The sequence below is a fragment of the Haplochromis burtoni genome, unplaced genomic scaffold (assembly GCF_018398535.1).
Source record: "Haplochromis burtoni strain Fernald_Lab_line unplaced genomic scaffold, NCSU_Asbu1 Contig_1398, whole genome shotgun sequence".
Classification (NCBI taxonomy): Eukaryota; Metazoa; Chordata; class Actinopteri; order Cichliformes; family Cichlidae; genus Haplochromis; species Haplochromis burtoni.
This window is the reverse complement of record NW_024583759.1, coordinates 1-13,649: the sequence shown is the minus strand read 5'-3', so window position 1 is coordinate 13,649 and position 13,649 is coordinate 1. Positions and strand designations below refer to the sequence as shown.

General features: G+C 40.7%; 1 protein-coding gene across 1 annotated transcript in view; it reads right to left on the bottom strand.

The window, feature by feature from the left end:
- The window catches only part of LOC121813289 (butyrophilin subfamily 2 member A2-like), a 17,752-nt gene extending 7,034 nt beyond the window's left edge, over window positions 1-10,718 (bottom strand). The window contains exon 1 of the mRNA XM_042216956.1: window positions 10,616-10,718. The gene's annotated coding sequence lies outside the window, so the exon portion shown is untranslated. The remainder of the gene's footprint in view (window positions 1-10,615) is intronic.
- Window positions 10,719-13,649: the final 2,931 nt, after the last annotated feature.

The window sequence follows — 13,649 nt, the reverse complement described above, 5'->3', positions numbered from 1 at the left end:
ATTTCATACTCTTCCACATCAAATTCATTTTTGTCATTATAGGATACTGATCACTGCCTATTGTGTTATCTATAATTACGTTCCCTCTACTAATGCCTGCCTAGTGACTCTGAAACATAAGTGAGATCAGTTACTGATTCTGTACCCGCTCCTACATTCACTCTTGTTCCACTTCCATCATTCAAACATACGTAATTTTAGTTTTCCATGAGTTCCTCGGTTACATTTCCATTCTCATTCTTATAATTACTCCATACTGTGCTGTGAGCATTAAAGTCTCCACACCATACCACTTTATGGATGTATCCAACTTTAATACTTCCTTTCTTTGTCCATGTTTCAATCATAATATATTCCAATTGCATACTTTTTGCTAGAGCTCTATACTGAATACTTTCTTTTACAAAAATTACACATCCATGGTCTTCTTCCTAGCTTCACATCCCACACATGTCACCCTGTGCTCTCCCCACAGTTACAACATTTATCTTGTGCATTGTCCCCATATTCCTCATACCTATGGTTATCCCCACACCTAGGACACCTTTGCTGTCCTCTGCATCTGCTGCTAGATACCCATATTGCTGACATTTGTAGCATCTAAGAGGGGGAGGGATATATGGTCTAACTATGAAACACATGCATCCTATTTTGACTTTTTCTGGAGGGTAAGATCTTGAAACTTCAATGTCATCAACTCTATCAACTCTTTCCCCACTGACTGATCTTAATAGTCTTTTAACTCGACTCACTTCCAAACCTTGAATCCTCAGTTTTAGTTTTTCAAGATCCTCATCCACTGGAATCCCTGTTACAAACTATCATTCTCACCCCACTTCCTACCTTGTCCTTTTCTACCCGAGACCTCCGTCAAAGAATAAAAGTTCTTACTGTAAATGTCCTCCAGGCCTGCAGAGGGCGCCAAACAAACTGTTTGCAAAAGATGGATGAGTGAATTTTTAAGTGTTTTAAAACTAATCTCACATACGTGACATATTTTTGAGTATGATTATTTTCCACTTATGTGGATATAGTATATGTGCAGCACTGATTTGGTTTTTAGTGAAATTCATAAAAAATTTAATAACAAACATCAAGTGAAAAAAGGTTTTGATAAAAAACAATTTATCTCAAAAAACATTCAGGAACATTGTACATGTACTGTTTTGTATTTAAGTGTTGTAACCTTTTACTGTAATGCACAAAACAAAGTCACAAAACATTTCACCAATATAAAGGCAGCAGAATTTGAAGCATAGATGAAGTACATCTTATGAAAGTTTGACTTTATTTGACCCTAAAGAAGACAGAGGTCCAAAGTAACTTGATATTGACAATCCCCATGTATCATTCCCTACATGCTTTCAGTACCAATGGTAAATGGCCTGTATTTGTATACCAATGGTGACATATAATGGGCTCTATATAGCATTATCGTTATTTTGACTTTCAGGTTGATCTGTTGGATTTAGGGAGAGGTCAGAGGTCAAATCTGATATGATTTTTTTAAAAACGTTTATGCTTTGAAAATGTTGACATTACCCAGCACACTTAAGTTTTAAGGCTTTTTGTCAGTTTTCCACAAACAAATCATAAAGTCTACCTTGAAGACCTCGGTGAATTTAAGCCAGATTTTAATGGATTGTTATAACATGATCCTGCTCTACAAACTACAGAGTTTTATGAGAATACGAAAACTTTTAGAGCTGTTGTGTTTACAGACAGAATGAAATGCAAATCCTACCAAAAACATGAGCTCTTTGTTGAAGCCAATAAGAAACTGCTGAAACCATTTTGAGCTCCTCTTTACACATGATCTGTACTGATCAGATGCAGTATGTGTTAAAGCAAAACCATCTCTGTGTTCGTCATGCTCAGTGTTTATCTGATACACCAAGGAATGCGCAGCAATGAACGTTAGAAACCGATCCGACCGGATTGTCTGTTTTGTTTCCTGCGCCGCTCCAGTGACTCGTTTCACTTTGACAGTTTGGATTACTGTGTCATAGTCTGGGGTCTATCTGTGGTAAGTCTTCTTTTATTTGTTTGTTTTGTTTTGGGGGTTGTTTTTCAGTCAGAGAACAAACAAAAAAGAAGCTTACACTACAATTTGTGGTAAAAAAAACAAAGGGATTTTTTTCTACAAGTTACTGAATAAACTCTGAATAAAGTCAGAGTTTGTTTCTCTGTGAAACCGTGAACACATACAAGATGACAAATGTCTGTCAGTTGTTAAAAGCTCACACAAAGCTCGAACTGTAGCAGCAAAGTGTGAAAAAAGCTGTATTTATGTTTATAAAGAACTGTTCTTGGAGTCGTGCAGAGACCTGCACTTAAAGCAGGACTTTGTCTCATCGAGGTGACTTAAAAGAAACTCTGAGCTTTCAGTTTTAGTTATGTGCTTGTTACGGCCAGAGGGCCAGGCGGTGAGTGTGGACTCAAATGCAGACAAAGAGGGTAAGCTGGCGTGATGCTTAGTTTAATTACAGAGCAGGAAAAAATGTAGGCTATGAACTGTGAAGGCTATGAACATGAAGCTCAGACTGTGCGCTATGACTAGATGCTAGATTTCGTGACCGGATCCTGGGAAGGAAAAGGGGCAGCGGCCTGGGTGGAGTCACTATTACGAGAAGAGACTGGCAGTCAGTAGCAGTCTAGTGAATCTCTGTCGGTGGATTCAACTATGATGGATATGGCTTATGTGTAGCACCTGAAAGTGGCATGCGATGAGGGTGTCCAAGGGGTCCGGGTGAGGAGAGGTCCAAGAATGTCCGGAATATACTTGGAGCAACAGACACTACTTAAGTTACACTGCTATGGAGCAGGTTAATTTCAAAATAAAAGGTCATAGTCTAAGCTCCTGGTGAGTGTTTGATGGGTCACCTCCAGCCTTGGCTGAGCCTTTGTGCTTTTCTTTAATGTATTTGGCAAATATAAAACACAGGGGTGTGTTTACTACACTGTCAAATAACACTTATGCCCTCCTCAGGACTTTGATTTTGGCTGTGTTATAGCTTGTGACATGGATTTTTTTTCTTTTTAGTCAAATTTTTGAAATCTAGTGTCTTTTGCTCTTACATGTCACCCATACTCTGCTGATGTATTTTGCACCATTTTGACACCTTTGTGTGCAAAAATCTGCACGTACAAAATCTCCCATAAAATCCTCAAACAACAATATTTTTTCTCTGCTTTTTTCATAAATCACTTAATCAACTTGAGCCCTTTTTAAAATGATCAAACATTAAATTATTTTCAGGATTTTAAGCCTTTAAATGCAGTTGGAGTGATTTATATGGATGTATGTGAAACAATTTTCAGATCAACATCTGATTCATCAACGAGCACATTTATTATGCAAACTGCACCAACACCGTGATACCAATACCAACACACGGTGGCACGGTGGTAATTGGAAAATCCAAATTGCCATTAGGTGTGAATGTGAGCGCGTGAGTCTGTCCCTGTGTGTTGGCCCTGCGACAGACTGGCGACCTGTCCAGGGTGCACCCGCCTCTCGCCCTATGACAGCTGGGATAGGCTCCAGCGCCCCCCGCGACCCTGAAAAGGAGAAGTGGAAGCGAATGGATGGATGGATGAACTGCACCAACACTGAAACTGAATATCCAGTGTTTGAATACGTGATCTATGTGTGTGTTTGGGAGAAAGAGACAAATGGATTCAGAGAGCTCGTTACTACCCACCTCTGCGTTTCACATAGGTATACCTGCCTTGTCTGTGTGTCCAAAACCAAAAGATATAACCATGCAGCATCAATTCAAGTTAATGTATCACAAGATCTAATTCAACATAAAGAAAGTAAAATATTTGCTGATGGTGATATATCATATAAACATCTCACCTACACGACACACAGACAAGGCATTCTTTGTCCACATGTATACCTATGTGAAACGCAGAGGTGGGTAGTAACGAGCTCTCTGAATCCATTTTTCTCTTTTATATATATATCGTATATTGTATATATATATATATATATATATATATATATGAGCGAGACAGATAAATATGAAGGCATGCCGGCTCGGACGTCGCCCGGATCAACAAGGTCCGCGTCAGGTGTTGAGGAACCAGGGCACCCTGACGAAAAGTGGGCTACTGGAACAAGAAGGCATCGGTGGGCAAGAGAGAAAACAGGGCGTTGTTGGAATGCTACTACGCAAGTAACCCCGGCGGAAGGGGCTACATGAATAGGATGACGGACCTATGGATTCTTCGATACCCAACATCCACAATGACGGCGAAACAACTAGTAGCTCAGTGTTCCAACATTCGAAAGAAGGGACTGCTCTCACAGCTAGAGATTGACGAGGTACAACACAACCCAGCCAACATGTATATATGGGCCCCACCTGGTTTTTGCTCGGGCTGGATGGGTACCATATGGGCATGGGCTCAAACTGGGCTTTTTGTATGGGGCCTACTTGGGTTCTTCACATTAAACCCATATGGGCAATGCCAAGTGGGCACTTTTAGTAGGTCCTAGCTGGGTCAAACATGGGAAACACTTAACTTGGTCCAAAATGGGAAACACATGTAGGACCCACTTGGGTTTTCCACCTGGGATAGACATGGGCAAACACAGTAATTTAAGGATAGGCTGTTGTTGTGTGCCCCAGGTGGGGCAAAGTGAGGTAATCAATATATGTTTTTAGCACTGATAACACAGGTGGGGCCCACCTGGTCAAACTATATGGGTCACACATGGGCAAATGCAAGTCAGACCCTGAAAACATGTCTATGTGGGCCCCAGGTGGGGCAAATGTGAGGTAGTCAATATATATTTTAGCACTGATGACACAGTGGGGCCCACATGGTCAAACTATATGGGTGGCACATGGGCAAATGCAAGTCAGACCCTGAAAACATGTCTATGTGGGCCCCATATGGGTTATGTTAAGTTAATATGGGCATATATTTTACGTGGGCTCAAGATTGTTTAGTATATATGGGACCCACTTGGGTTTATCACATGAAACCCATATGGGCAATGCCAAGTGGGCACTTTTAGTAGGTCCTAGCTGGGTCAAACATGGGAAACACTTAACTTGGTCCAAAATGGGAAACACATGTAGGACCCACTTGGGTTTTCCACCTGGGATAGACATGGGCAAACACAGTAATTTAAGGATAGGCTGTTGTTGTGTGCCCCAGGTGGGGCAAAGTGAGGTAATCAATATATGTTTTAGTATCAATGACACAGGTGGGGCCCACCTGGTCAAACTAAATGGGTCACACATGGGCAAATGCAAGTCAGACCCTGAAAACATGTCTATGTGGGCCCCAGGTGGGGCAAAGTGAGGTAATCAATATATTTTTTAGCACTGATGACATAGGTGGGGCCCACCTGGTCAAACTATATGGGTCGCACATGGGCAAATGCAAGTCAGACCCTGAAAACATGTCTATGTGGGCCCCATATGGGTTATGTTAAGTTAATATGGGCATATATTTTATGTGGGCTCAAGATTGTTTAGTATATATGGGACCCACTTAGGTTTCTCACATTAAAGCCATATGGGCAAAACCAAGTGGAAACATATAGTAGGTCCTGGCTGGGTCAAACATGGGAAACACTTCACTTGGTCCAAAATGGGAAACACATGTAGGACCCACTTGGGTTTTTCACATGGGTTAGATATGTGCTAACATAGTCTTTTAAAGAAAAGCTGTTTTTGTGTGCCCCAGGTGGGGCAAAGTGAGGTAATCAATATATGTTTTTAGCACTGATAACACAGGTGGGGCCCACCTGGTCAAACTATATGGGTCACACATGGGCAAATGCAAGTCAGACCCTGAAAACATGTCTATGTGGGCCCCATATGGGTTATGTTAAGTTAATATGGGCATATATTTTATGTGGGCTCAAGATTGTTTAGTATATATGGGACCCACTTAGGTTTCTCACATTAAAGCCATATGGGCAAAACCAAGTGGAAACATATAGTAGGTCCTGGCTGGGTCAAACATGGGAAACACTTCACTTGTTTCAAAATGGGAAACACACGTAGGACCCACTTGGGTTTTTCACCTGGGTTAGACATGGGCAAACACAGTCATTTAAAGAAAAGCATTTGCTGTGAGCCCCAGGTGGGGCAAAGTGAGGTAATCAGTATATATTTTTGGTACTGATGACATAGGTGGGGCCCACCTGGTCAAACTATATGTGTCACACATGGGCAAATGCAAGTCAGACCCTGAAAACATGTCTATGTGGGCCCCAAATGGGTTATGTTAAATTAATATGGGCATATATATGTTAAGGAACCTCAAGTTGTGGTATATATACTAAACAATCTTGAGCCCATGTAAAATATATGCCCATATTAATTTAACATAACCCATTTGGGGCCCACATAGACATGTTTTCAGGGTCTGACTTGCATTTGCCCATGTGTGACACATATAGTTTGACCAGGTGGGCCCCACCTATGTCATCAGTACCAAAAATATATACTGATTACCTCACTTTGCCCCACCTGGGGCTCACAGCAAATGCTTTTCTTTAAATGACTGTGTTTGCCCATGTCTAACCCAGGTGAAAAACCCAAGTGGGTCCTACGTGTGTTTCCCATTTTGAAACAAGTGAAGTGTTTCCCATGTTTGACCCAGCCAGGACCTACTATATGTTTCCACTTGGTTTTGCCCATATGGCTTTAATGTGAGAAACCCAAGTGGGTCCCATATATACTAAACAATCTTGAGCCCACATAAAATATATGCCCATATTAACTTAACATAACCCATATGGGGCCCACATAGACATGTTTTCAGGGTCTGACTTGCATTTGCCCATGTGTGACCCATATAGTTTGACCAGGTGGGCCCCACCTATGTTATCAGTGCTAAAAACATATATTGATTACCTCACTTTGCCCCACCTGGGGCACACAAAAACAGCTTTTCTTTAAAAGACTATGTTAGCACATATCTAACCCATGTGAAAAACCCAAGTGGGTCCTACATGTGTTTCCCATTTTGGACCAAGTGAAGTGTTTCCCATGTTTGACCCAGCCAGGACCTACTATATGTTTCCACTTGGTTTTGCCCATATGGCTTTAATGTGAGAAACCTAAGTGGGTCCCATATATACTAAACAATCTTGAGCCCACATAAAATATATGCCCATATTAACTTAACATAACCCACCTGGGGCCCACATAGACATGTTTTCAGGGTCTGACTTGCATTTGCCCATGTGCCACCTATATAGTTTGACCAGGTGGGCCCCACCTATGTCATCAGTGCTAAAAAAATATATTGATTACCTCACTTTGCCCCACCTGGGGCCCACATAGACATGTTTTCAGGGTCTGACTTGCATTTGCCCATGTGTGACCCATATAGTTTGACCAGGTGGGCCCCACCTGTGTCATTGATACTAAAACATATATTGATTACCTCACTTTGCCCCACCTGGGGCACACAACAACAGCCTATCCTTAAATTACTGTGTTTGCCCATGTCTATCCCAGGTGGAAAACCCAAGTGGGTCCTACATGTGTTTCCCATTTTGGACCAAGTTAAGTGTTTCCCATGTTTGACCCAGCTAGGACCTACTAAAAGTGCCCACTTGGCATTGCCCATATGGGTTTCATGTGATAAACCCAAGTGGGTCCCATATATACTAAACAATCTTGAGCCCACGTAAAATATATGCCCATATTAACTTAACATAACCCATATGGGGCCCACATAGACATGTTTTCAGGGTCTGACTTGCATTTGCCCATGTGCCACCCATATAGTTTGACCATGTGGGCCCCACGTGTCATCAGTGCTAAAATATATATTGACTACCTCACATTTGCCCCACCTGGGGCCCACATAGACATGTTTTCAGGGTCTGACTTGCATTTGCCCATGTGTGACCCATATAGTTTGACCTGGTGGGCCCCACCTGTGTTATCAGTGCTAAAAACATATATTGATTACCTCACTTTGCCCCACCTGGGGCACACAACAACAGCCTATCCTTAAATTACTGTGTTTGCCCATGTCTATCCCAGGTGGAAAACCCAAGTGGGTCCTACATGTGTTTCCCATTTTGGACCAAGTTAAGTGTTTCCCATGTTTGACCCAGCTAGGACCTACTAAAAGTGCCCACTTGGCATTGCCCATATGGGTTTAATGTGAAGAACCCAAGTAGGCCCCATACAAAAAGCCCAGTTTGAGCCCATGCCCATATGGTACCCATCCAGCCCGAGCAAAAACCAGGTGGGGCCCATATATACATGTTGGCTGGGTTGTGTTGTACCTCGTCAATCTCTAGCTGTGAGAGCAGTCCCTTCTTTCGAATGTTGGAACACTGAGCTACTAGTTGTTTCGCCGTCATTGTGGATGTTGGGTATCGAAGAATCCATAGGTCCGTCATCCTATTCATGTAGCCCCTTCCGCCGGGGTTACTTGCGTAGTAGCATTCCAACAACGCCCTGTTTTCATCTCTTGCCCACCGATGCCTTCTTGTTCCAGTAGCCCACTTTTCGTCAGGGTGCCCTGGTTCCTCAACACCTGACGCGGACCTTGTTGATCCGGGCGACGTCCGAGCCGGCATGCCTTCATATTTATCTGTCTCGCTCATATATATATATATATATATATATATATATACATATACATATATATATAAAAGAGAAAAATGGATTCAGAGAGCTCGTTACTACCCACCTCTGCGTTTCACATAGGTATACATGTGGACAAAGAATACCTTGTCTGTGTGTCGTGTAGGTATGTGTGTGTGAGATGTTTATGTTCATATGATATATCACCATCAGCAAATATTTTACTTTCTTTATGTTGAATTAGATCTTGTGATACATTAACTTGAATTGATGCTGCATGGTTATATCTTTTGGTTTTGGACACACAGACAAGGCAGGTATACCTATGTGAAACGCAGAGGTGGGTAGTAACGAGCTCTCTGAATCCATTTGTCTCTTTCTCCCAAACACACACATAGATCACATATTCAAACACTGGATATTTCAGTTTCAGTGTTGGTGCAGTTCATCCATCCATCCATTCGCTTCCGCTTCTCCTTTTCAGGGTCGCGGGGGGCACGGGAGCCTATCCCAGCTGTCATAGGGCGAGAGGCGGGGTACACCCTGGACAGGTCGCCAGTCTGTCGCAGGGCCAACACACAGGGACAGACTCACGCGCTCACATTCACACCTAATGGCAATTTGGATTTTCCAATTACCACCGTGCCACCGTGTGTTGGTATTGGTATCACGGTGTTGGTGCAGTTTGCATAATAAATGTGCTCGTTGATGAATCAGATGTTGATCTGAAAATTGTTTCACATACATCCATATAAATCACTCCAACTGCATTTAAAGGCTTAAAATCCTGAAAATAATTTAATGTTTGATCATTTTAAAAAGGGCTCAAGTTGATTAAGTGATTCATGAAAAAAGCAGAGAAAAATATTGTTGTTTGAGGATTTTATGGGAGATTTTGTACGTGCAGATTTTTGCACACAAAGGTGTCAAAATGGTGCAAAATACATCAGCAGAGTATGGATGACATTTAAGAGCAAAAGACACTAGATTTCAAAAATTTGACTAAAAAGAAAAAAAATCCATGTCACAAGCTATAACACAGCCAAAATCAAAAGTCCTGAGGAGGGCATAAGTGTTATTTGACAGTGTAGTAAACACACCCCTGTGTTTTATATTTGCCAAATACATTAAAGAAAAGCACAAAGGCTCAGCCAAGGCTGGAGGTGACCCATCAAACACTCACCAGGAGCTTAGACTATGACCTTTTATTTTGAAATTAACCTGCTCGATAGCAGTGTAACTTAAGTAGTGTCTGTTGCTCCAAGTATATTCCGGACACTTCTTGGACCTCTCCTCACCCGGACCCCTTGGACACCCTCATCGCATGCCACTTTCAGGTGCTACACATAAGCCATATCCATCATAGTTGAATCCACCGACAGAGATTCACTAGACTGCCACTGACTGCCTGTCTCTTCTCGTAATAGTGACTCTCTGTACCTCCACCCAGGCCGCTGCCCCTTTTCCTTCCCAGGATCCGGTCACGAAATCTAGCATCTAGTCATAGCGCACAGTCTGAGCTTCATGTTCATAGCCTTCACAGTTCATAGCCTACATTTTTTCCTGCTCTGTAATTAAACTAAGCATCACGCCAGCTTACCCTCTTTGTCTGCATTTGAGTCCACACTCACCGCCTGGCCCTCTTGGCCGTAACAAGCACATGACTAAAACTGAAAGCTCAGAGTTTCTTTTAAGTCACCTCGATGAGACAAAGTCCTGCTTTAAGTGCAGGTCTCTGCACGACTCCAAGAACAGTTCTTTATAAACATAAATACAGCTTTTCTCACACTTTGCTGCTACAGTTCGAGCTTTGTGTGAGCTTTTAACAACTGACAGACATTTGTCATCTTGTATGTGCTCACGGTTTCACAGAGAAACAACACTCTAACTTTATTCACAGTTTATTCAGTAACTTGTAGAAAAAAATCCCTTTGTTTTTTTTACCACAAATTGTAGTGTAAGCTTCTTTTTTGTTTGTTCTCTGACTGAAAAACAACCCCCAAAACAAAACAAACAAATAAAAGAAGACTTACCACAGATAGACCCCAGACTATGACACAGTAATCCAAACTGTCAAAGTGAAACGAGTCACTGGAGCGGCGCAGGAAACAAAACAGACAATCCGGTCGGATCGGTTTCTAACGTTCATTGCTGCACATTCCTTGGTGTATCAGATAAACACTGAGCATGACGAACACAGAGATGGTTTCGCTTTAACACATACTGCATCAGATCAGTACAGATCATGTGTAAAGAGGAGCTCAAAATGGTTTCAGCAGTTTCTTATTAGCTTCAACAAAGAGCTCATGTTTTTGGTAGGATTTGCATTTCATTCTGTCTGTAAACACAACAGCTCTAAAAGTTTTCGTATTCTCATAAAACTCTGTAGTTTGTAGAGCAGGATCATGTTATAACAATCCATTAAAATCTGGCTTAAATTCACCGAGGTCTTCAAGGTAGACTTTATGATTTGTTTGTGGAAAACTGACAAAAAGCCTTAAAACTTAAGTGTGCTGGGTAATGTCAACATTTTCAAAGCATAAACGTTTTTTAAAAAATCATATCAGATTTGACTTCTGACCTCTCCCTAAATCCAACAGATCAACCTGAAAGTCAAAATAACAATAATGCTATATAGAGCCCATTATATGTCACCATTGGTATACAAATACAGGCCATTTACCATTTACCATTGGTACTGAAAGCATGTAGGGAATGATACATGGGGATTGTCAATATCAAGTTACTTTGGACCTCTATCTTCTTCAGGGTCAAATAAAGTCAAACTTTCATAAGATGTACTTCATATATGCTTCAAATTCTGCTGCCTTTATATTGGTGAAATGTTTCGTGACTTTGTTTTGTGGATTACAGTAAAAGGTTACAACACTTAAATACAAAACAGTACATGTACAATGTTCCTGAATGTTTTTTGAGATAAATTGTTTTTTATCAAAACCTTTTTTTCACTTGATGTTTGTTATTAAAATTTTTTATGAATTTCACTAAAAACCAAATCAGTGCTGCACATATACTATATCCACATAAGTGGAAAATAATCATACTCAAAAATATGTCACGTATGTGAGATTAGTTTTAAAACACTTAAAAATTCACTCATCCATCTTTTGCAAACAGTTTGTTTGGCGCCCTCTGCAGGCCTGGAGGACATTTATTCTTTGACGGAGGTCTCGGGTAGAAAAGGACAAGGTAGGAAGTGGGGTGAGAATGATAGTTTGTATCCAATGGATCCAATTTTATGTTTAGAAAACTAAATTAGAAAAGCACAGGTAAGTAAAGAAGGTGTAGTAGTATTTTTTGATATTGAAAAAGCATGACTTGATGTGGAGACATGGTTTATTCATTAAGTTGAAAAAAATGGCCAGTACAGGTCGGATTTTCAAATGGCTGAAGGATTTCCTTTTGAATAGATAAATACAAGTAAGCATAGGAACGACATATTCTGAGAGTTATATGGCTGAAAATGGAACACTGCAGATTTTCACCTGTGATTCATGGTGTGTATGAAAATATAGAAGGTGGAATAGAGTATTCACCTTTTTGCTTTTTTGCAACTACTGGTTGACCAACCACCTGAGACTCTGCTTTAAAAGTAGAGAAAGCACGGAAAAAAGATTTGTTTATTTATTTCTACAGCTGGTTTAAATGCTTATATCAAAGTTAAAGATGACACTCACCATAGAGCATTATTTTTATTTTTATTTTATTTTCTTTGGTGAACATAAAAATGTTAAAAACAGATGTTTCAGTAAAGAATTAAATAAACACATGCAGGCAGGAAACTAATAAAAGCTCAAAAGTACAAATTACTATTTGAACCAAATACAACAAATTTGCACCACCACCAGAACAAACTTTTGATCAGTGCTATTTCTATTCTTGAAGTGACCTCTGTATGACTTTTCATAGACACATACTGTTTTGAGCCACAATAGAATAACTCTGCCCAGACCTCTACAGTATGCTCTAACTTTAAAAACTTTATTTTCTGCTCTGCAGTCAAATATCTAAAATCTCGGTGATTCATTTCTAAAACATTTAATTACATTTAAAAGATTTATTTATGACAGTGAAATAAATTGTACTATAATCAGACATCAGAAAAGCATGTAGAACTGTTGCGCTCCTAGTCTAAGCATGTAGAGACGCACATAAGATTCAGGGGGAGAGAAGCAAGTACCCACCCTGGTTCCCAATCCAAACAACCAAACCTGGTTATGAGTTTAAAAGAAAAGGTGATTTTATTCAGTGTCAAGAAGCATACCTCCAGGGTGGACCCAGGCCAAAATAATAAACAAAACCAACTAAGTCCCGCCAGTGAAACACTCACTAAACCCTAAGAAAGAAACAAAACAAACAAATGACAATAACTATCCCTCGCTTCCTAGCCCAGAAACAGGAGATAACAGTTCAAAACGAAAACGCGGCTCACCGCTTCGCTTCAGCCTATGCACACATAAGCAGTGGACTCATATACACACGTTTGGCGGCTCTCAGGGAGCACGCTGACACATATACAAAATTACACAAAGAATTTGGAAACCAGGGCCAGGTCTGAGTCTGCTGTCAACCAGTTCACTCACACTCGCTTCTCTCTCTCCCAGCAGCTGTCAGAGCGGCTTTTTGAACCCAGTCACATGATCCATGGTCCAATCAGCAGCTCACTGCTCTTCATTGGAGGAAGGACCTGCAGAGATTCTTAAAACACAGTAAAGAAACACAACACAGCAGCTAACACAGATTTGCTATGGCCACAGGCCGTAACAAGAACCTAAAAATAAACAATTTGAAACAGATGAAACTGTGGAAAGTTGTGTGAGACTACAAGGTGTCTGAATATACTTAACCTGATGGCGTTAACTTACGTTGGCTTATCAACTCCAGATCCATCATATATGCTCAGATTTATGGAAAAAAAATTTCAAAGTTCTTATTAATCAAAGTATAATGCTGGAAAAATATTAATTTATCAGGTTAACACTCATTGTTGAATCTGGTTAGATCAGGTATAACTGTGTCAAATGCTGAACTTTGAGCCTGTTATAA